This window comes from Pongo abelii, chromosome 19, assembly GCF_028885655.2.
Source record: "Pongo abelii isolate AG06213 chromosome 19, NHGRI_mPonAbe1-v2.0_pri, whole genome shotgun sequence".
Taxonomy (NCBI): domain Eukaryota; kingdom Metazoa; phylum Chordata; class Mammalia; order Primates; family Hominidae; genus Pongo; species Pongo abelii.
The window spans coordinates 20427407-20450431 of record NC_072004.2 but is presented as its reverse complement, the minus strand read 5'-3'; the positions used below and the strand labels follow the sequence as shown (position 1 = coordinate 20450431).

The 23025-nt window shown below is 50.7% G+C and overlaps 1 long non-coding RNA gene and 1 pseudogene across 1 annotated transcript; both read right to left on the bottom strand.

Moving 5' to 3' along the window:
* Positions 1-5985: 5985 nt before the first annotated feature.
* LOC134760521 (uncharacterized) lies at positions 5986-13951 on the bottom strand. The gene is made up of 4 exons (XR_010138082.1): positions 13776-13951; positions 10101-10194; positions 9782-9942; positions 5986-7338 (listed from the first exon to the last, which is right to left on the bottom strand). It is a non-coding gene; the product is annotated as an uncharacterized LOC134760521 (long non-coding RNA).
* Positions 13952-18917: 4966 nt separating this feature from the next.
* LOC112131428 (kynureninase-like) lies at positions 18918-21697 on the bottom strand (annotated as a pseudogene).
* Between the last annotated feature and the right edge of the window lie 1328 nt (positions 21698-23025).

Genomic DNA, 23025 nt, shown 5'->3' with positions numbered 1-23025 from the left:
ATCGCTTGAACCCGGGAGGCGGAGGTTGCAGTAAGCCGAGATCACGCCACTGCACTCCAGCCTGGATGACAGAGCAAGACAGAAAGAAAGAGAGAAAGAGAGAGAGAGAAAGAGAGAGAGAGAGAGAAAGAAAGAGAGAGAGAGAGAGGAAGGAAGGAAGGAAGAGAGAGCATCTCTTTCTCCCAGCTCAGCAAACTAAAATCCTAGGCTTGCTCTGAATGGAAGAGCTTGGATCACGGGAGGGTGATGTGGGGAATTATGATAATTGGCATAGTCAAATCAGGGCTCACTCCCGGAGTTGCAAGAAGAACAAATGCTGACCAGGAGTGCCCACCACACTAATGAATTCCCTTTTCTCCTTTGGCCAGTCCACTTGCATTTTCTTTTCTTTTTTTTTTGAGACGGAGTCTCGCTCTGTAGCCCAGGCTGGAGTGCAGTGGCGTGATCTCGGCTCACGGCAAGCTCCACCTCCTGGGTTCACGCCATTCTCCTGCCTCAGCCTCCTGAGTAGCTGGGACTACAGGCGCCCGCCACCATGCCCGGCTCATTTTTTACATTTTTAGTAGAGACAGGGTTTCACCGTGTTAGCCAGGATGGTCTCGATCTCCTGACCTCGTGATCCACCCGCCTTGGCTTCCCAAAGTGCTGGGATTACAGGCGTGATTACGAGGTCAGGAGTTCGAGACCAGCCTGGCCAACATGGCGAAACCCCATCTCTACTAAAAATACAAAAATTAGCCAGGCATGGTGGCGCACACCTGTAATCCCAGCTACTTTGGAGGCTGAGGCAGGAGAATCCCATGAACCCGGGAGGCAGAGGTTGCAGTGAGCCAAGATCATGCCACTGCACTCCAGCCTGGGCAACAGAGCAAGACTCCGTCTCAAAAAAAAAAAAAAGTTTTCTTCAAATTGTCAAATGCTGACTCGAAATAGTTATCATAAGCTGAGCCTGGTGGTTCACACCTGTAATCCCAGCACTTTGGGAGACTGAGGTGGGAGAATCGCTTGAGTCCAGTAGCGAGACCTTGTCTCAAAAACAAATGAAACCAACAAAACACAAAAACACAACAACAAAAAGCAAACAACACCCCTCCCCCACCCAAAGAAAAAGAAATGGTAACTACATGGACTAAACATTTCACATGCATTGTTTTAGTAAACAGATACAACCTTGGCTTCAGGTCTTTTTTGTTTTCTGTCGCCCAGGCTGGAGTGCAGTGGTGAGATCTCGGCTCACTGCAACCTCCACCTCCCAGGTTCAAGTGATTCTCCTGCCTCAGCCTCCAGAGTAGCTGGAATTACAGGTGCAGGCCACCATGCCCAGCTAATTTTTGTATTTTTAGTAGAGACACAGTTTTACCATGTTGGCCAGGCTGGTCTTGAACTCCTGGCCTCAAGTGATCTGCCTGCCTCAGCTTCCCAAAGTGCTAAGATTACAGGCGTGAGCCACGGCACCCGGTCTTGGCTTGTTTTTTGACAGATCGTTGCAACAGGGTAGGACAGGCACACTTATCACTGTTTAACAGATGAGCAAAGTAAACTGAGGTGCAGAGAGGGGCAATAGCTGGTGGCCCAGCTGATAGGCTGAGATTTTCACATGTCAGTCAGAGCCAGGGACCAACATCTATCCACTATTCTCTGCTGTCCTCTCTCAGAGCGCCCCTTCTTTGGAAATGTGCATAGTGCCTTTCTACAACAGACTCTTGGTGTGGTCTGAGAAAGCCGTAGCTCCTCTCCTGCCTCAGAAGGGCACGGTGCTTGCTTCTTCAGAAAATTTACAGACAAGTTTCACACCCTTAAAACTTTCAGCTTGGCTTGAGAGTTAAAACATAACCACTCCAAACTGTAATACAAAGAAGTCTGCTCAAACGAGTAGCATTTGACCAGCCTGGGCAACATAGGGAAACCCCATCTCTAAAAAAAAAAAAAAAGTACAAAAATTAGCCAGACGTGGTGGCACATGCCTGTAATCTCAGCTACTCAGGAGGCTGAGGCAGGAGAATTGCTTGAACCCGGGAGGCGGAGTTTGCAGTGAGCTGACATCACATCACTGCACTCCAGCCTGGGTGACAGAGCAATACTCCATCTCGAAGAAAAAGAAAAAGAAAAAAAAAAAATACAGGCACAGAAAAAAAGTTCAATCAGTGCATAAGGACATATGCAACAAGTCTCCCTCCTACTGTTTCCCCGATCTGCAGTTCCCCTCCCTAATGGCAATCACTGTTACAGTGTAACAGAGATTCTGACACAATCTTATTGTATGTATCTCCTTCACCCCCACACATGCAAACAGTAACTCCCTCCACACACTACCTCATGCTTATATCATTAACAGTGTTAACTCTTGGAGATTGTTGCACATTCACCAAGAGAGAACTGCCTTATTCTGTTTGTTTGTTTGTTTGTTTTGAGACGGAGTCTCTGTCGCCCAGGCTGGAGTGCAGTGGCAAGATCTCGGCTCACTGCAACCTACGCCTCCCGGATTCAAGCAATTCTCCTGCCTCAGGCTCCCAAGCAGCTGGGATTACAGGCATGCACCACCATGCCCAGCTAATTCTTTTGTATTTTTAGTAGAGACTGAGTTTCACCATATTGGCCAGGTTGGTCTTGAACTCCTGACCTCAGGTGATCCACCTGCCTCGGCCTCCCAAAGTGCTAGGATTACAGGCGTGAGCCACCGCACCCTGATTCTTTTTTTTTTTGAGTCAGAGTCTTGCTCTGTCACCCAGACTGGAGTGCAGTGGCACAATCTCAGCTCACTGCAACCTCCGCGTCCCACGTTCAAATGATTGTCCTACCTCAGCCTCCCGAGTAGCTGGGACTACAGGCATGCACCACCATGCCAAATAATTTTTGTATTTTTAGGAGAGACGGGGTTTCACCATATTGACCAGGCTGGTCTTGAACTTCTGACCTCAGGTGACCCACTGCACCCGGCCCAAATTTTTTTTTTTTTTTTCTCAGACGGAGTCTCACTGTGCTGCCCAGGCTGGAGTGCAGTGGTGTGATCTTGGCTCACTGCAACCTCTACCTCCCAGGTTCAGCGATTCTCCTGCCTCAGCCTCCCGAGTAGCTGGGATTACAGGTATGCACCACCATGCCCAGCTAATTCTTTTGTATTTTTAGTAGAGACTGGGTTTCACCATATTGGCCAGGCTGGCCTTGAACTCCTGACCTCAGGTGATCCACCTGCCTCGGCCTCCCAAAGTGCTAGGATTACAGGTGTGAGCCCCCGCACCCAGGCTCTTTTTTTTTTTTTTTGAGTCGGAGTCTTGCTCTGTCCCCAGGCTGGAGTGCAGTGGCACAATCTCAGCTCACTGCAACCTCCGCGTCCCAGGTTCAAATGATTATCCTGCCTCAGCCTCCCGAGTAGCTGGGACTACAGGCATGCACCACCATGCCCAAATAATTTTTGTATTTTTAGGAGAGACGGGGTTTCACCATGTTGACCAGGCTGGTCTTGAACTCCTGACCTCGGGTGACCCACTGCACTCGGCCCAAATTTTTTTTTTTTTTTTCTCAGACGGGGTCTCACTCTGTTGCCCAGGCTGGAGTGCAGTGGTGTGATCTTGGCTCACTGCAACCTCTACCTCCCAGGTTCAGCGATTCTCCTGCCTCAGCTTCCAAGTAGCTGGGATTACAGGCATGTGCCACCATGCCCAGCTACTTTTTTGTATTTTTAGTGGAGATCGGGTTTCACCGTATTGGCCAGGCTGGTCTCAAACTCCTGACCTCAAGTGATCCACCCACCTTGGCCTCCCAAATTGTTGGGATTACAGGCGTCAGCCACCACTCCCGGCCCCTAATTTTTGTATTTTTAGTAGAGATGGGGTTTCACCACATTGGCCAGGCTGGTCTGGAACTTCTGACCTCAGGTGATCCACCCACCTTGGTCTCCCAAAATGGTGGGATTACAGGCGTAAGCCCCCGTGCCCAACCTCATTCTTAAAGCCTTCCTATATGTAACCAGTCCCCAGCAGATGACGTACATTATATCCTGCATTCTGTTTCTCATATATGTTCTTGCGCAAATTTATCCGCAAGGTAAGTTTCTAGAAGGGAAATTCCATAGTCTAGACTAAAGGTTACTGGTAGGCCAGGTATCTCAACCTATATTTGGTTCTCAGATCCAAAGGTAGGCTTTAAAGAACAAAACTGCTTCATGTTCAGTGGGGTTTCACATGCCAGCTGCAGGTGAGAGCTCTGGGGATTTGCATGCTGTCAGCCAACACCCTAGCCACCTGGAGAGGTCCTCTGTTGAATTAACTGCCCAGCATCTGTCCACCCTGTGGACCACCCACAGCAGTGTTGCCTTCAAAAACTTGCCTGCTGGTCAGGCACAGTAGCTCATGCCTGTAATCCCAGCACTTTGGGAGGCCGAGGCAGGCGGATCACATGAGGTCAGCAGTTCAAGACTAGCCTGGCCAACATGGTGAAACCTTGTCTCTACTAAAAGTACAAAAATTAGCAGGGCATGGTGGTACACGCCTGTAGTCCCAGCTACTTGGGACGCTGAGGCAGGAGAATCCCTTGAACGTGGGAGGCAGAGGTTGCAGTGCGCCAAGATAACGCCACTGTACTCCAGCCTGGGTGACAGAGCGAGAATCCACCTCAAAAAACAAACAGGCTGGGCGCGGTGGCTCACGCCTGTAATCCCAGAACTTTGGGAGGCCAAGGTGGGTGGATCACGAGGTCAGATCGAGACCATCCTGGCTAACACAGTGAAACCCCGTCTCTACTAAAAATACAAAAAATTAGCCGGGTGTGGTGGCGGGCACCTGTAGTCCCAGCTACTCAGGAGGCTAAGGCAGGAGAATGGCATGAATCTGGCAGGCGGAGTTTGCAGTGAGCCGAGATCGTGCCACTGCACTCCAGCCTGGGCGATAGAGCGAGACTCCATCTCAAAAACAAACAAACAAACAAAAAACTTGCCTGTTAATTCTCATTTCTGAGATCCTGGAGCTACCTTGGGTGGTGGCCTGTCCAAGCCTGGCCTTTGTTTTGTTTTGTTTATTTGTTTTGAGACAGTCTTGTTCTGTTACCCAGGCTGGAGTGCAGTGGCGTGATCATGGCTCACCGCAACCTCAAACTCCTGGGCTCAAGCGATCCTCCCACCTCAGCCTCCCAAGTATTTGGGATTATAGGCATGAGCCACCATGCTGGCTTGCCTTTGATTCTCTGAACTACTCCACTTCTTTCCACTAAATCCACCCCCCTCTTTTTTCCCCCTTGGTTAATCAGAATCCATTTCTTTTGCTCCAGATCAAAGAACCCCACCCGATGATCCCTTCTCCATTCACAAAATCAATAACATACTCAAAATCAATAAACAGCTGACCGAGCACAGTGGCTCACGCCTGTAATCCCAGCACTTTCGGAGGCAGAGGTGGGCGGATCACAAGATCAGGAGTTCGAGTCCAGACTGACCACCATGGTGAAACCCCGTCTCTACTTAAAAAATACAAAAATTAGCTGGGCGTGGCGGTGTGCGCCTGTAATCCTAGCTACTCGGGAGGCTAAGGCAGGAGAATTGCTTGAACCCGGGAGCCCGAGATTGCAGTGAGCTGAGATCATGCCACTGCACTCCAGCCTGGGCGACAGACGGAGACTCCATCTCAAAAAAAAAAAGAATGTGGCCGGGCGCGGTGGCTCACGCCTGTAATCCCAGCACTTTGGGAGGCCAAGGCAGGTGGATCACCAGGTCAGGAGCTCGAGACCAGCCTGGCCAATTTGGTGAAACCCTGTCTCTACTAAAAAATACAAAAATTAGCCGGGCGTAGTGGTGGGCGCCTGTCCCAGGCTGTTTTTTATGTTATGTGGGGATGAGGCACTGACCCTGTGGGCCAGGATCTCTCTGGGGACCCTTCCCTTGCTTTGTGTCTACGCTCCTTAAGGCAAGCTACTTGGGAGGCTGAGGCAGGAGAATCACTTGAACCCGGGAGGCGGAGGTTGCAGTGAGCCGAGATCGCGCCACTGCACTCCAGCCTGGGCGACAGAGCAAGAATCCATCCCAAAAAAGAAAAAAAAAGTAACAAGACTCTTACAGCTGTAGAGATCTGTGCCTATTCTGAGTGCTTCTCCACTACTTCCTGATACTGATTTAGCTCTGTGTATATATTTGTTGAAGTAATGCTTAAATCTTAGTTGTATTCATCCAGTGCCCTCCCAATCATGTTTTGTGTGGAATAGCAAATCACTTTCTGCTTGTATTCCAAAAATGTTGCAGAAAGACTTGCCACCCTGCTGGGGACTGTCCCTGCCCCCTGACCACTTCTGGCCTGCCTTATACTCGATTATTTTGGGCAAAAAGTGCAAATCAAGACTGAGATGTGAGGCCAGGTGCAGTGGCTCATGCCTGTAATCCCAACACTTTGGGAGCCAGTGGATCACTCAAGCCCAGGAGTTCAAGACCAGTCTGAGTAATATGGCGAAAAAAACCTGTCTTTACAAAAAGTAAAATAATTAGTGAGGCGTGATGGCATGCGCACACCTGTAGTCTCAGCTTCTCGGGATAGTCACAGCTACTTGGGAGGCTGAGGTGGGAGGATCACCTGAGGCCAGGGACACAGGGACATCAAGGCTGCAGTGGGCTGTGATCACACCACTGCACTCCAGCCTGAGTAACAGAGTAATACCCTGTTTAAAAAAAAAAAAAAAGAAAAAACAAAGAAAAGAAGACAAAAAGGAAAAGGAAAAGGAAAAAGAAAGAGACAGAGAGAGACAGAGAGAATCCAGGACATTTTTTGAAGGGAGAGGGAAACAGGACTGTCTGACATGTGGGAAAATTGCTTGAATTCTCCAGCCTTCCCATTTGGATGCTTTTCTCTTTGCGTGAACATAGCCATAAGCTGGCTCCTTATAGAGGCATAGGCAGTGGTTGAAAGTACAGGTCCTAGCAACAAGGAAGTCTGGGTTTGAATCCAGACATAGCCACTTTCCAGCTGTGTCACCTGGGACAAGTCACTGTTCCTCTCTGAGCCTGGAGCTACCTGCATCACTACCCTGAACTGATGAATTGAAAGCACTTGGTACAAAATCCAGCACATACTTGGCACACATAACTCACAGCTCAGTGTAATTAGAAGAATGCCAGGAGGACTGGCCTCCGTGCTGGAAGGGGCTCTAGACAAGGCTGACCATCAGGATCCACTGGTTGGTCCAGAGATCTCGGAACAGACTGGTTCTGCCCCGCTGCTTCTGCCTCCCACTCACCTCCACTCATTCATGCAACTGTAGTTTTCTTAGCCCCTGAAACTGGGTTGGGGCTGCCGCAGGGGCCATCAGGCTGTGAAGGAGGCTGACGCAGACATAGTAGGTAAGAGGCCAAGATGTACAGTCCTGAAAGAGGGCAGGAGGCTGGTGACTCAGTGGGTGAGCAAATGCAAAGGCTGGGGCTATCTTAGCCCAGAAAAGGACAAATTTTTTTTCCCCAAATTATTTTCCTTCTTTTGTCTCTTTCTCCCCTCCCTCTCTTGCTCCGTCCTGCTTTTCTTCCTTTCCCTCCATTACTTTCTTTAATCCAAAGGAAATTTAAGTGGAGGACGTAAAAGCATATGCTGTTATTAATTTTTGCAAATGCCCTTAACTGAGAGGCACTGAGCAGAAAGAAGAATACAATTGCATCTCCATTATCTTCATCTGGGCCACTAGATACCAGCCACCGACTCTCTCAGACAATGGCAGAAAGGACAAGCCAGCCCCCAGGGACCTGGCCCTGCCAGCTTACCTGTCGGCACACCTCCCCTGAGCACTGCAGCCTCACCAACTGTCTGGGGTCCCTGAGACTGCCTGCTCACACTCACCTCTGAGCCTTCCTGTCTGCTGTTCCCTCTGCCTGGAACATCCTCTCCACTCCCCCTTAGACCCCCTCTAGCAGCTGTCCTGGCTGACTGCTAATTGGCTTTAGGATTCAGGGAGGCATCCTGCCTTGGGTGCCTTCATTGATGGCCACAGATCAAGTTAGGGGTCTTCTCTGGCTGTTTATCCTCATAGCACCTGCTCCCGGATGTGACAGACAGCTTCAGTTTTGTCACCCTGTGGTCCAGCAGCTTTCTGAGGGAGGGCTGGGACCAGCTCTCATTTACCTGTGTCTCTCACCCCTGCAAGGTTCTGGCCACAGCGAGCAATGCCTAAGCACATATTTGTGGAGTAAAGGTATAAAAGACAAGGCATCCCAGATGGGCGTGGTGGCTCAATCCTAGCATTTGGAGAGTCTGAGACGGGAGGATCACTTGAGGGCAAGAGTTTCAGACCAGCCTGGGCAACCCAATGAGACCCCATCTCTACAAAAAAAATATATTTTTGTTTGTTTGTTTGTTTTTTGTTTTTTAATTAGCCAGGCGTATTGGTGTGCGCCTGTAATCTCAGCTACCTGAGAGGCTGAGGTGGGAGGATCAGTTAAGCCCAGGAGGTTGAGGCTGCAGTGAGTTATCATCCCACCACTGCACTTCAGCCTGGGCAATGGAGCAACACCCTGTCTCAAAAAAAAAAAAAAAAAAAAAAAAGGGCAAGACATCCCTGGTGGAAGTCACTCTGTAGATCACAGGCTAACAGAGCATGGTTGAGCAGGGAGGAGTTGGGAGCTGCACCCAGCACCTCACACAATGTTATCATGGAGCTGAGGACAGAGCAGGTTCCAGAGCCAGGTTTGAGTCCCAGCTCCTCCGATGATGATATGACACCCCAGACATGTGCAGGGATGTCCTCTGAGCCTCAGCTTCCTCACTGCAATTTGGGGCTCTGCCTCTTTCTGGCAGGGAGTTATTGGGAAGACCAAATGAGATCATGTCCCCCTCCCAAACCCTGCAAGACCTTTGTGTCACAGTTAGAATGAAGTCTATAGCCCTGTCCACTCGCAGCCTGCCTCCCTTCCCCACTGGCCCCCTTACACACGGAGCCCCCTCCAACCTCCCCCCCACACACACTGAGCCCTGTGCTCTTCCCTCTGCCCAAATGGCCCTTTCCTCAGACATCTAGATGTCCATCCTCCTTCCCTCAGTTTGCCTCTCGGAGCAGTCCTCCTGACCACTACAACGGTGCCTCCCCAACCCCGGCCTGCATCACTCCCCACGCCTGCCCTGCTTTGCAGCATCGCTCCCTGGCTGACATTACATCATGCATTTATTTCTTTGCTTATTGTCTCCCTCCCCTCCATGAGGGCAGGAACCTCCATCTGTCTTGTTGACAGTAGCATCCCTAGAACCTAGCTCAGGCCTGACTCACAGTGTGTGCTCAGTCCACATTTGGGAAACCAATGGAGAGATGAATGGCACAGAGACGCCTCAGGAACCCAGTTCCCTGACCTCCCGTCCAGGCTGCACCCCTCAGGAATCTAGGTTCCTGCTGATTGGTGGAGTCCAGGACCCAGGGCTGGAAAGTGTCCACCCACAGGGCAGATGGGCCAAGGCCATGTGCTCAAGGTGTGCAGGGCTAGGAGAGGGGGTCAGCCCCAGCTCCCATATGAGGGGCATGTGTCTTACCTTGCCCCTGCTTTGGCTAGAGGGTACCCTGTTCACCAGAGATGAGCCTAGGCTCTCCCCGGGCCTGGCTCTGGCTTTACCCCAGAGCCTTCCAACTCGCAGACCTCCAGGCAAGGAGGGTTGGGGACCGGCCTGTCCCAGCCACTTGCCTTTTCTCCAGTAACAGAGCCCAGAGGGGTCCCTGCCTGGGCCAAAATCACACAGCAGATTGGAGTAGAGCCAGAGGGGACCCGAGACTCCTGTGCCAGCCTGGGCATCCCCTCCACTGCCAGGGAAGGACTGCATCCAAGTTGCATCTGTACCCAGGCCTAGGTGTCCGAGGCCCAGGCTGAAATCCGGTTGCTGCTGCAGAGACCAAAAGTTTCCAAGGCCTTGTCAAGTGGGCTGTGCCAGATGATCCTCAGGCCTGTCATTGGCTGCTCTTTGGCTCGGACACACCAAACCTCAGCAAGCACTTCCATTTCTGAGGGAAGAGAGGTCGTGGCTTCCGTCAAGCACCCATTTACCCCACCCTCCTCCTCCTCTTCCTGCAAACTTGAGTCACAGCTGCCCTGCTGGGCGCAGGCCCCAGGGATGTCTGAGTCAGCCTGGCTGGGGTTCCAGTCCTGACACCGCCCTTACCAGCTGGGAGACTCCAGGAACCTCCAACCTTGCTGAGCCTCCACTTTGACATCCGTGAAACAGCCATGAACAAGCAGGTCTCAAAGGTCGACTCCTGTATGCAGGGACACAGCATGCAGTAGGTGCCCAATAATAACAGCAGCACCCACATGGAGCCCCTTATGGCAGCCCTTCTCCTCTGCACTTCCACATGGCATCTCATTTAACCTTCACAACCACCCAACTAGGAAGGCACCATCATTATCCCATTTTACTGATGAAGAAACTGAGGCACAGGAAGGTGAATTTACCAGCCAGCTCACAAATGGACTAGTAGATGGCAGTTTGTGGATTGGAGCCCAGAGGCTGTGCTCCTGCCCACACTCTCTCAAATGAGGGCTATAAAATAACACTCTAAGAGCTCTTCCTACGTGCCTGGCAGTGTACTAACAATTTGAGTCTTCAGTACGTTCAATCTTCACAACAGCCCTATGAGGTGGGGGTTATGAGGAGCCACCATTTTACAGATGGGTAAGTCAAGACACAGAGAGAGGATGTGGCTTGCCACAGACCACATGGCTAGTGAGCATAGGAGCCAAGATTCCATCCCGTTTCCCATCCTGGCCAAAAGTAACACTCCTGCTTCTTCATTTCTCTGAAAGAAGCCATGCTGTCTCCATCCCTGGCTGTGACTTGGGCTGCTTGTCCCTTCTCTGCCCACCCACCCCCGCCCCCCAGGGCTGTGCTGGGGAGAGAAGGTGGTTCCTGGAGCCCTCTAGCCTCTGAAAAGCATAGCAGTGGCACAACGTTGAGGATGGGCTTAAAGCCAAAGAAACACAGCTTCTTCTTTTTTTGTTGTTGTTGTATGGGTTTTTGTTTTTGTTTTGTTTTGAGACAGAGTCTCCCTCCGTCCCGAGAGTGCAGTGGCCTGATCTCGGCTCACTGCAAGCTCTGCCTCCTGGGTTCACGCCATTCTCCTGCCTCAGCCTCCCGAGTAGCTGAGACTACAGGCACCTGCCACCATGCCCAGCTAATTTTTTGTATTTTTAGTAGAGACAGGGTTTCACCGTGTTAGCCAGGATGGTCTCGATCTCCTGACCTCATGATCCACCCACCTCGGCCTCCCAAAGTGCTGGGATTACAGGCATGAGCCACCGCGCCCAGTCTTTTTTTTTTTTTTTTTTTTTAAGACAGAGTCTTGCTCTGTTGCCCAGGCTGGATGCAGTGGCACGATCTCAGCTCACTGCAACCTCCACCTCCTGGGTTCAAGCAATTCTCCTGCCTCAGCTTCTCGAGTAGCTTGGATTACAGGCGTGTGCCACCACGCCTGGCTAATTTTTGTATGTTTAGTAGAGACAGGGTTTTGCCATCTTGACCAGGCCAGTCTCGAACTCCTGACTTCAGGTGATCCGCTCACCTCGTCCTCCCAAAGTGCTGAGATTACAGGCGTGAGCCACCATGCCTGGCCAAGAAACATGGGTTCTAATCCCAATGCTCCCACTTCCTAGCTATGGGACCTTGATTGAGTTCCTGTACCATGCCTCAGTTTCCCCACTTATAAAAAGGTTACTAAAAAGGATGCCTCACTCACGGGTGTGAAGACCCAGTGAATTAAGTGTTAATAAGAGCTCCACGTATAGCAATGCTGCTGTTCAGCTGCACCAGGGTGGACTCCCTTGACTTGCTGGGAGTTACAATGAGGAAGGAAAGACCATTAAACTTGTAGGTCTTTCCAGAGAAAGTGCGTTTCCTAAAACCAAATCCTGCCCTTGCTCCAAAACTTTCAGTGGCGGTTTCCCATGACCACACCACAGTCCCAGGGTCTCCCCTGGCCTTCAAGGCTGGCACGGTCAGCCTTGCCAACATCGCTAGTGCCACCATCTGTTAGCCCCTCCTTGCTCCTGCTCCTGGTCTGCACATGCTGTTCTCTTTGCCAAGAATGCCATTTACCCAGCCCCCTGGTCCCGCTGGGGAACGCCTCCTCATCCTTCAAAGCCAAGCTGGAAGGGAACATCTTTGGAGATGCCGCTTGACCTCCCAGGCCGAAGGGGTCACTCTCCCTGGAGATGTAGTCACGTCATTAACCACACTGGGTTAGAATCATCAGAAGCTGTTCCTGCCTCTTCCATCAAGCAAGGGGCTCTGGAGGCCAGAAAATGCCTATGAATCATGCCCACATCCCCAGAGCCCAGCATGGGGCGGGCTCAGGTTAGGTCAATCATGTTTGAAGACTGAATAAATGAATGTCTTCATTTGCTACCCTCAGAAGCTCAGTCTGGAACAAAAATTCCAGTGCAAGGTTTTTGGCTTGAATGAGATCCCAAGAATTACCTTTAGGATGTCAGGGAAATGACACAGGGAAGGGAAGGAGACAACAAAGGGTATGGGAATGAGCACATAACACTATGGACAGCTGGGGAACCTTGGGCGATGATGCAGAACTGTTTATCACTAACTCTCACCAGGTCAGTCGTGCATCAAGGCTACTGGGGGGATAGCACTTTACAGCCTACTCTAGCACTACGGTGGCCTTCTGGGGCAGGAGCCAGCAAGCTGCAGCTGCTGGATGAAGCCCCCAGGCAGAGTCGCTGGTCCTCAGGTGCTCAAGCTTAGCTGGAAGCCTTCAGGTTGCTGTGCAATGGAATAGTGAGTACCCAGAGGATATGTGCATATGTTCCAGTGAGTGAGTGAATGAACGAATGAATGGAGTATCAAGAAAAGAGCCGCGTATCTTCAGTCATTGAGCAGACACAGGTCTCCTGCTGTGTGGCCCTGGACCAGCCATCATGCCTCTCTGACCCTGGTTTCCTCTTCTGTAAAGCAGGAATGCTAGCCCAGCCTCCCAGGAGATAAAGGGTGGGAGGTCCCCAGAGAGTGAGAAGGGTTCCAACTGGGCTCCCAGACTCCATCTCAGCTCCAGGAAGCAGGACATGGCCCCAATGAGGGTTCTCTGTGGGTGAAGAAGCCACAGAAGGCAGGCACAGTGCCCCGGTTGGAACCACAGGGGCCCTGAAGCAACCACATCATGGCCACCACAGCCTCCACCATCCCACAGCAATTTCCGCTGCTGCCTCTCCCAGGACAAGATCTCCCACCAGTGGCTGGCTGTCCCCTCTGCCAGCACCTGCCCCGGGTGGGCCCTGCAGCATGGCCATGGCTGCTGCAGGGCAGGCTGGCAGCTGCTCCTGTGTGCAGCAGCGTGTCTGCTTTGAAAAGCCACAGAGACTCCTGTGGTTAGGGGCTCATGTTACAGTAGCATAGGTTCGAATCCCAGTTCTACCACTTGTGACTATGGGAAAGTAATTTCACCCCAGTCCTCTCTGGTCTCATTGATCAAATGGAACTAACGTTCTATTGTCCCCTCTGGTGGTCTCAGCTCCAGCAGTTTGTGGATGGTTGCCTCCACTGTTTTCCCTACTGCAAAACCCATAAGGACACAGTTATCTTGCCTCCTGCCCCAACCCCAGGGTCTTGAACACAATAAGTGCTCGATAAATGCTTGGTAAATACATGAATTATTGTCTGACCCGCCTTGCTCTTCCAGTCCAAACTTAAATGTCGCCTCCTCCAGGCAGCTTTCCCTGATTCCTTTCCTGGGTTCCCAGAATTTCTTCCAACTCCTTTAACCTCTTTCCTGCAGCTGCCTGGACTACTGGGTGTGGCTGCCAGTTATCGGACCCCACCCCCTCAACCTACCTTTCCCCAGGTTTGCGCGGGGCCTGCCGGCCTGCCCGCCCCGAGGGAATGAAGGGCTGGAAGGAAGGGGAGGGAGAAAGGAGGCGGCGCAGATACATCTAGAAGGGGAGGCGGCGGGGGATTCTCGAAGGCCGGGCCAAGACCCGCAGCCTCAGCAAGCCAAGATGCAAGCAGGGGCCCGGCCGGAAGGAGGCGGGGGAGGGGCGGCCAGGGAGCTGGACGCTAGCGGACGGGCGGGGGCGGCGGGAGGGTTGGGGGCGGGGGCCTGGTATTTCCTGAGGCCCTTCAGGAAATGCTCGGGGCCGCCCCTGGGCTGGATCGGCGGTGGGATGGGCCTGGGAGGGAGGCACAGGCTCCTTCCCAGCGCTGTCCTGGACTCTGGCGCGCTGTCTCTGCCGGCCCTCTTCCCCGTCGAGGAGGCGCTGCTCAAGCCCCATTTCACGGAGGAAGAAACCAAGACTCAAGAGAGGGCCACCGGGGTCACAGTCTCTCCTGCACAGTTCTGCGGCTGCGCCAGCGCCGGCCCGCTCCCTCCACGTCCCCGGCCCCTGTCAGGGCTGCGGCAGCCGCAGAACCCCCGGGCCGGGCTCCCTATTGCAGGGCCAGGGCGGAGGACTGGGAGACGGGGCGGGAAGGCGAGGCGGGGCCCGGCGTATCCCGCGCACAGACCGCGCAGCGCTCACAGCCCCGGCCCTCAGGGAGAGCAGTTTTGGCCGCCTTGCCCCGGACCGTCCTCCCCTGCGTCGGCCCTCCCGGAGGCCCGGACACGGCCAGGCAGGACCCCGCGACACACCAGGCGCCCCACCTCACACTCAGGACCCTGAGACACTCATTGTTTCACCAAACGACTCGCTCCCTCTTCCGCTGACGGAGGAGTCAGTCCATCGGGACTGGATGGGTTCCGTGTGCTCGAGTTCAAATCCTGCCTCACCACCTGCTGGCTGGCGCTTTTCTTGTCTAAGCCGCAGTTCCCTGTGTGGTGGGGATAACAGCACAGCCTGCCTCAGAAAGTTGCAGTGAGAACTGAATGCGTTCTGCGGGGCGCGGTGGCTCAGGCCTTAATCCTAGCACTTTGGGAGGCCCGGGCCTGAGGACGGCTTGAGGTCAGGAGTTCGAGACTAGCCTGGTCAACATTGTGAGACCCCCCCCGTCTCTACAAAGTTGTGGTTTTTTTTGTTTGTTTTTTTAGCCGGAGTCTCGCTCTGTCGCCCAGGCTGGAGTGCAGTGGCGCGATCTCAAGTGAGCGATCTCAGCTCACTGCAACCTCCGTCTCCCGAGTTCAAGCGATTTTCTTGCCTCATCCTCTCGAGTAGCTGGGACTACAGGCGCGTGCCACCACGCCTGGTTAATTTTTTGTATTTTTGGTAGAGACGGGGTTTCACCGTGTTAGCCAGGATGGTCACAATTTCCTGACCTCGTGATCCGCCCGCCTGAGCCTCCCAAAGTGCTGGGATTACAACAGGCATGAACCACCGCGCCCGGCCTACAAAATATTTTTTAAAACGCGTCGATCAGTATAAAGCGCTGTGCCTGGCACATCCTGTGCTCAATCTGCTATTGTGACAAAATCGTGCTCAGGCCCCTGCCACCTGCAAACAAAGTCTCTCTTTGACATTTACCCACCACCGTTTCAACCTGCGCAGTCTCTCCTTTTCCCTCCCCTTCTGAATTTTAACAAATATCCCTCTTCTGTAAAGTGGCTGGAAAAAAAAAAAGGAAAACAGATCACAATGGCTTAGACAAATAAGCGTTTATTTCCCCCATCACTGTGAACCTGGAGACCAGCCATGGTTGGCATTGTTTCCCCAGCCCAGTGATGGCAGGGCTGACGTCCTCTGTAATGCGCTTGGCGTTTCCCCCTTGTTTACAGCGTGGCTGATGCTGCTCCTGGCATTGCATCTGCCTCCGCATTTAAGACAGAAAGGAAAACGAATGGTTACTTTCAGGGTTAATTGAAAGCATTTGTCACTTTTGTCAATAATTTCCCAGGCACCCCACCCCCTCACCCCCCACCCCCACCCCTGCCACACACACACAATGAGATCTAATGAGACTCCTTAGATGTCATTGGCCAAAACTGTGTCACATGGTCACTCCTAGCTGCAACAAAGGCAGAGAAGGTAAGTAGTTTCTCTTTTCCAGCCTCCACAGTGGAAAGCAGCAGGGAAGAGGGGAATTGGGAAAGGTACACAAGGGTCAGTCAGCTATTATAATAGTGTCTACCACACCTTCCCCCTCCGTCTTCTTCCAGCCCCTCCACTCCCCAGGACCTGCCTTCCAGCCACCCCTGACCTCCTCCTTCATCTAGGGGCCACCTGTTTCCATTTCTTTCGGGATATCAGAAGCTCAGAACTCTGGGGCTGCACTTCTACAGGGTAGCAATCAGATGACGCTGAGTAGAACTGCATCTTTCTTTTTTTTTTTTTTTTGAGACAGAGTCTCACTCCATCACTCCAGTCTGCACACTAGGCTGGAGTGCAGTGGTGCGAACACTGTAGCCTCGACGCCCTGGGCCCAAGTGATCCTCCTACCTCAGCCTCCCAAATGGCTGGGACTATAGGTGCATGCCACCATGCTCAGCTAATTTTTTTTGTTTTTTTTTTGTAGAAACAGTGTCTCGCCAGGCACGGTGGCTCACGCCTGTAATTCCAGCACTTTGGGAGGCCAAGGCAGGTGGATCACAAGGTCAGGAGTTCGAGACCAGCCCGGCCAATATGAAACCCTGTCTCTACTAAAAATACAAAAATTAGCCAGGTCTGGTGGTGGGCACCTGTAGTCCCAGCTACTTGGGAGGCTGAGACAGGAGAATCGTTTGAACCCGGGAGGCGGAGGTTGCAGCGAGCTGAGATCACGCCACTGCATTCCAGCCTGGGTGACAGAGTGAAACTCTTGTCTCAAAAAAAAAAAAAGAAAAGAAAAAGAAACAGGGTCTCTTACTCTGTTGCCCAGGCTGGTCTCAAACTCCTGGTCTCAAGCAATCCACACACCTTGGCCCCCCAAAGTGCTGAGATTACAGGTTTGAGCAGCACACCTGGCTTTCCATACTCAGATTCTGAAACACAGATCTCATCGTATCACTCCTCTGGCTCAAAATCACCCTTAATAATTGGCTCTACTGGAGCCCCATTTCCCTATACTCCCTGCCTTTGAATATGTCACTGTTGCAACACTGAAACACTTAAAGAATCTCCTCTGCTTTCTCTCTGGTTGCTTCTAGGATCTCCTCTTTGACTTTAGTGTTCTATATTTTCACTACAATATGTCCAGACATGAATTTCTTCCTACCTATCTTGCTTGGGATTCGTTGGCTCTCTAGAATCTATGTATTTGGTGGTGCTTATTAGATATGAAAAAAAAAGTCAGACTTTATGTTTTCAAATATTCCATTTGTCTCGTTTTCCCTTTTCTGTCTGGAACTGCTACCTATGTTAGATCTTCCTGTTGTATTCTCCCTGGCTCCTAACCACTTTTTTTCTTTGTTTTCTCCTCCTCCTCTTCTTCTTCTTCTCCTTCTCCCCCTCCTCCTCATCCTTCTCCTTCTCCTCCTCCTCCTTCTTCTCCTTCTCCTTCTCCTTGCTACTGCCGCCGCCTCCTCCTCCTCCTCCTCCTCCTCCTCCTCCTCCTTCTCTTCCTCCTCCTCCTCCTCCAGTTTCTCAGGTTGAATTCCTCCCCCCCCCCATTTTCCATTTATTTTTCTTTCTGGGTTGAATTCTGGATAATTTCTTCAAATCCATCTTCCAGATCATGAATTCTCTATTCAGCTTTGTCTAAACTGTCATTTAAACTCTCCATTGAGTTTTTAATATGTTACTAGGTGTTAAATGTCTAGAAGCTCCATTTATTTCTCCTGCACATTTGCTTAGTTCTTCTCATTCCTCACCCTTTGCTCATGTTGCTCCATCTTCTCCCACCTCTTCCCCTGGCAAATTCCTATACAACCCATTTCTTTCCATCCCCAGGGAGCTTTCCCTGACCTCCAGGATGGACTGGGGCTTTCTTGGGCCCTTCAGTCCCTGGGACTCCTTTGTCACAGCACTGATCACCTTCAGCCATGATTGGCTGGGTCTGGATCTGCCTCCCCCACTCAGACCTGTGCTTCTAATAAGCAGGGGCCATATCTGCATCCTCTCTCAGGGATAAGTACAGGAGGTTTTCAATAAACTTGTATAAAATAAAAGCAATTTCCTTAGCTCACCCATCACTCCTTAGTCTTACTTGTTGTTTCATTTACTTATTTTTCTTTTCTGTAAAGTATATTACTTACTGCCAGGTGCATGCAATCAATTGTAAAATACTTTCAATAACTAAAAATTGAATAATGGTAAAAAAAAAAAAACACATCAGCTTTCAGTATAATTTGCTTAAATTGTTCTAGAAAACACTGCTAATTTTTTGTTTTTGCAGAGTGAAGTACAGAAGTGAGCAGATTGATAATTTTTTTTTTTTTTTGGAGACAGGGTCTCACTTTCTGGCCCGGCTGGAGTGCAGTGGTGCCATCACAGCTCACTTCAGCCTTGATCTCCTGGGATCAAGTGATCCTCCTGCCTCAGCCTTCTGGGTAGCAGGGACTATAGGTGTGTGCCACCATGCCTGGCTAGTTAAAAATACTTTTTTTTTGTTTGTTTTTTTGTAGAAACAGGGTCTCACTATGTTGTCCATGCTGTTCTCAAACTCCTAGGCTCAAGTGATCCTCTGGCCTCGGCCTCGGCCTCCCAAAGTGGTGAGATTACAGGTGTGAGCCACCGCACGCAGCCCAGATTGATAAATGTATAAACATCATGGAAATAATGATAGAAAGGAACTGGAGCCACTTGAATGACATTTGGATTCCACTTGTCATAAACCACTCCTCTGTTTTCTACCTCTTGGAAAACATCTTTCTTTGGAACAGAAAAATGTTAGTGTCAGCTGGCAGCCCTGATCCTCCATATGGGATGCAGTAATGGTCACCATTGGCTTATTAGATTCTGCTTTATTTTTGCCATAGCAGTGCTAGATCAGGTATTCCAGATAACCAGTCAGCAAAATAGATTTTCTCCACAATGCTTTAATCGCTGCCTGCCTAAAGATCTCTAAACTAGTGTGTAAGAAATAGACCAACAAAATGGAAGGATTTGAAATTTGGAATCCACTAACCCCAGGGATTAACTGCAGTTGGTTATCCATCTCAAATCTGGTGCTGAGTTCACAGCCAAACCACCCACCAGCACAGCTTTAATCATACGGGCTGCTTTTCATAGAAAAAGCACCTGCCAGACCTCCTGCTCCTGCATTCAAATTATTGCGGGAACACCAGTGGGCAAAGTCAACTCTTCGGTCATGTAAGTGGAGTTCAGCATTTCCAACTGTACATGCTAGATCAAGCCAGCAAAACATCTCTTCACTTGTCCAGCTTTAGTGGTAGCAGGTATATTAAAGAGCTGCCCAATATAAAAATGCAGCCCACTAAACAGGATTGCTGTAATCGAGCCTCCTCCCTTCTCAATTGCTTCAGGGATATCCTTTATTTATTTTATTTATTTATCTTTTTTTTCTGAGATGGAGTCTTGCTCTGTCACCCAGGCTGGAGTGCAGTGACGCTATCTTGACTCACTGCAACCTCCATCTCCTGGGTTCAAGTGATTCTCCTGTCTCAGCCTCCTGAGTAGCTGGGATTACAGGCATGCATCACCACACCCAGCTAATTTTTTTTTTTTTTTTTTTTTTTTTTGAGACGAAGTCTCTCTCTTGTCCCCCAGGCTGGAGTGCAATGGCGCGATCTCAGCTCACTGCAACCTCCACCTCCCGGGTTCAAGCGATTCTCTTGCCTCAGCCTCCAGAGTAGCTGGGATTACAGGCACCTGCCACCATGCCCGGCTAATTTTTGTATTTTTAGTAGAGATGGGGTTTCACCATGTTGGCCAGGCTGGTCTCAAACTCCTGACCTCTGGTGATCCACCGGCCTCGGCCTCTCAAAGTGCTGGGATTACAGGCATGAGCCACCGCACCCGGCCAATATCCTTTATTCTTAAGGTTTCTTCCCCCCTCTCGGCTTTATAATCCCCACTTTCCTCAATGTTAACTCCATGGAGTTGTAGCTGTGACTCAAGAGTATAATGATTAAAAGAGAAAGCTTTGGCTTCTATAAGAATTTTATACCATTTGGTATAGGCTTAAACAATAACTGGACTAAGGCTGGGCTCGGTGGCTCACACCTATAATCCAAGGAGTTTGAGACCAGCCTGTGCAACATGGTAAGACCCCATCTCTACAAAAAAATACAAAAATTAGTCTGGCGTGGTGGTGTGTGCCTGTAGTCCCAGCTACCTGGGAGGCTAAGATGGGAGGATCACCTGAGCCTGGGAAGTTGAGGCTGCAGTGAGCTGTGATTGTGCCACTGCACTCCAGCCTGGACAACAGAGCGAGACCCTGGATAACAGTAGAAGATGTAGATTAACAGTCAGCGCATTCACTAGGGCTATTTCTTTCTCATAGGCTCCTATAGTCCTTCTGTAGGCCTACAATACTCTCATCTCTGTATCCCAAGGATGCTGCCTTCTTCGTGACCATAGGCTCCCATTTTGCCCCACTCAACTAGCTCTTCTTCAAGATCTGTTTTAACCATTTTTGGTTGAAGGCCAAGAGAATTTTCCAGGAAATAGATGGCATTTTCATCCTTATTCACTAAAGATAAATCAACTGAAGGCAGATCCTGCATTTTGGGGACATAAAAATACTCCCCAGCTGGGCACAGTGGCTCATGCCTATAATCTGAGCACTTTAGGAGGCCGAGGTGGAAGCACCACTTGAGGCCAGGAGTTTGAGAGCAGCCTGGGCAACAAAGTGAGACCCCCTCTCTGGAAAAAAATTTAAAAATCAGCCAGGCATAGTGGTGCAAGCCTGTGATCCCAGCTACTGAGGAGGCTGAGGTGGGAGAATCCCTTGAGCCCAAGAGTTCCAGGCTGCAGTGAATCAAGACCGCACCACTGCAGTCAGCCTGGGTGATGGAGTGAGGCCCTGTCTCAAAAAAATTAAAAACAGACAAAAAAAACCTCCCTGAAGTGCCTTAGCTTATGTTCCTGAACTAGGTGGAAAGTGTCCCTGTCATCTGCTTGGTGGCATTTGAGTTCAACCACCATGCTCTGCACTGTGACAGCTCACAAATTGTTCTCAGCTAGAATTCTGATGTGATCCTCAGCTCCCAGAACCCCTCAAGAAACTTCTCAAGCATTCTTTACAAATGTATAGGCAAGACCACCTCAAACGACAGTGCCTCCACTCAGGGCTCCTTCTCCTAATCAGAATCAGGTAAACAAACACTTTCTTCCATGTACTTGCTTTTAACTTCATTAAGTCACTTCCCCATCTGTAAATTCATTTCCTCATTCATTCATTTATTCATTATTCACTCGATAAGTCTTTTCTTTTTTTTTTTTTTTTTTTTTGAGACAGAGTCTCTTCCTGTCGCCCAGGCTGGAGTGCAGTGGTGCGATCTCAGTTCACTGCAAGCTCCACCTCCTGGGTTCACGCCATTCTCCTGCCTCAGCCTCCCGAGTAGCTGGGACTACAGGCACCCGCCAACACGCCCGGCTAATTTTTTGTATTTTTAGTAGAGATGGGGTTTCACCGTGTTAGCCAGGATGGTCTCGATCTCCTGACCTCGTGATCTGCCCACCTCGGCTTCCCAAAGTGCTGGGATTACAGGCGTGAGCCACCACGCCCGGCCTCTATAAGTCTTTTCTAAGCACAACATAGGTTGATGCCAGCAGATACGGGATGAACTAATGAGTGACGGAGGCAATCTGCTGTAAGAAATTCTAACAGCCAGGAAGGCTTCAAGTTGGGGTGATACTGGAGCAGGGTCTGGAAGGCGGAAAGCTGGGGAAAATGCTGGGATCCCACAGCAATGTGAAGAGGGCCCCAGTGGGAGGTCGCCAGCCCATGGGATGCAGCCCGTAGGACCTTAACGCTCCCCAGCATATGAGTAGTGCATCTTCTTCCTCTCTTTGCCATGCCTGTCAGGAAGCTCAGAGCTCAGCTTGGTGCAAAGGTAGCAACTGTTGTTTACCAGAGATTTTGTAGTTATCTCTGTTTTGTCACCCAAAATCTTTGACCTTTACATTATCTATGTCTCTTATGGAAAACTTGAAATTGATGGAGTAAAATTAATAATAATAATCATAAAGACCTGATTCGCAGTAAGTGATGGATTCAGGACGTAAATGCAGCTCAGAGTCCAAGAGTTGTAGAGTGATACCAGGCTTGTATTAGCTATCACTGCAATAATGCCACATAACAAACCACCCCAAAACTCAGTGGCTTAGAACAATCATTTAATTCCCCCGATGCATCTGCAGGTTAGCTGAAGGTCAGTTGGTCTTGGCTGGGCGGCTCTGCCTCAGGCTAGTCTGGGATACAGGCTCTAGGCTGGGCTCTGGCTGTTCCATGTGTCTCTTGGCGGGGCAAGGCTGAAGGGCCAGCAGCCATTCAGGGGGACAATCTTCTCACAGCAGAAGCACAAGAAGACAGCCCTACTGTGGAAGTGCACCTCAAGCCTTTGGTCTTGTTATAGTCACTGCCATCCCATTGACCAAAGCAAGTTACGTGGCTGAGCCCAGAGTCAAGAGACAGGGAGTGCACTCTGCCCATCTGGAGGCCGTGGCCAGGGTGAGGGGGCCAGTGATCAATGCCACATGCCATTTGCATCACCCAGTCTGGTCTCCACCCCTATTTCTCAGATGGGTACCCCAGGTGGATCAGCGTGGGACCAGGCAGGGTGCCCTGACTTCCCATTCCCTTTTCACAGCCCCGAGCAGGATCTCATATCACCTGGCTGATCCTCCTGGGGTGGGACCAATTCTGGAAACTGCAGTTGCAGGTGGAAGAACCTGGACTTCGGAATCACAAAGACCTGAGTTCTCTGCTCCCCAAGGCCAGCAGTGAGTCCTCGAGCAAGTCCCACACTACAAAGGAGGAAACTGAGGCTCAGAGGGGTTTAGCGACACATAGTAAGCGCTCCATCAAAAGCGGCCATTCAGGCTGGGCATGGCGGCTCATGCCTATAAATCCCGGCACTTTGGGAGGCCAAGATGGGTGGATCACTTGAGCTTAGGAGTTCAAGACCATGGTAACATGATGAAATCCCACCTCTACAAAATAAAAAACTAGCCAGGCATGGTAGTGTGGACGTGTAGTCCCAGCTACTCAGGAGGCTGAAGGGGGAGGATCACTGGAGCCCAGGAGATCAAGGCTGCAATGAGCTATGATAGCA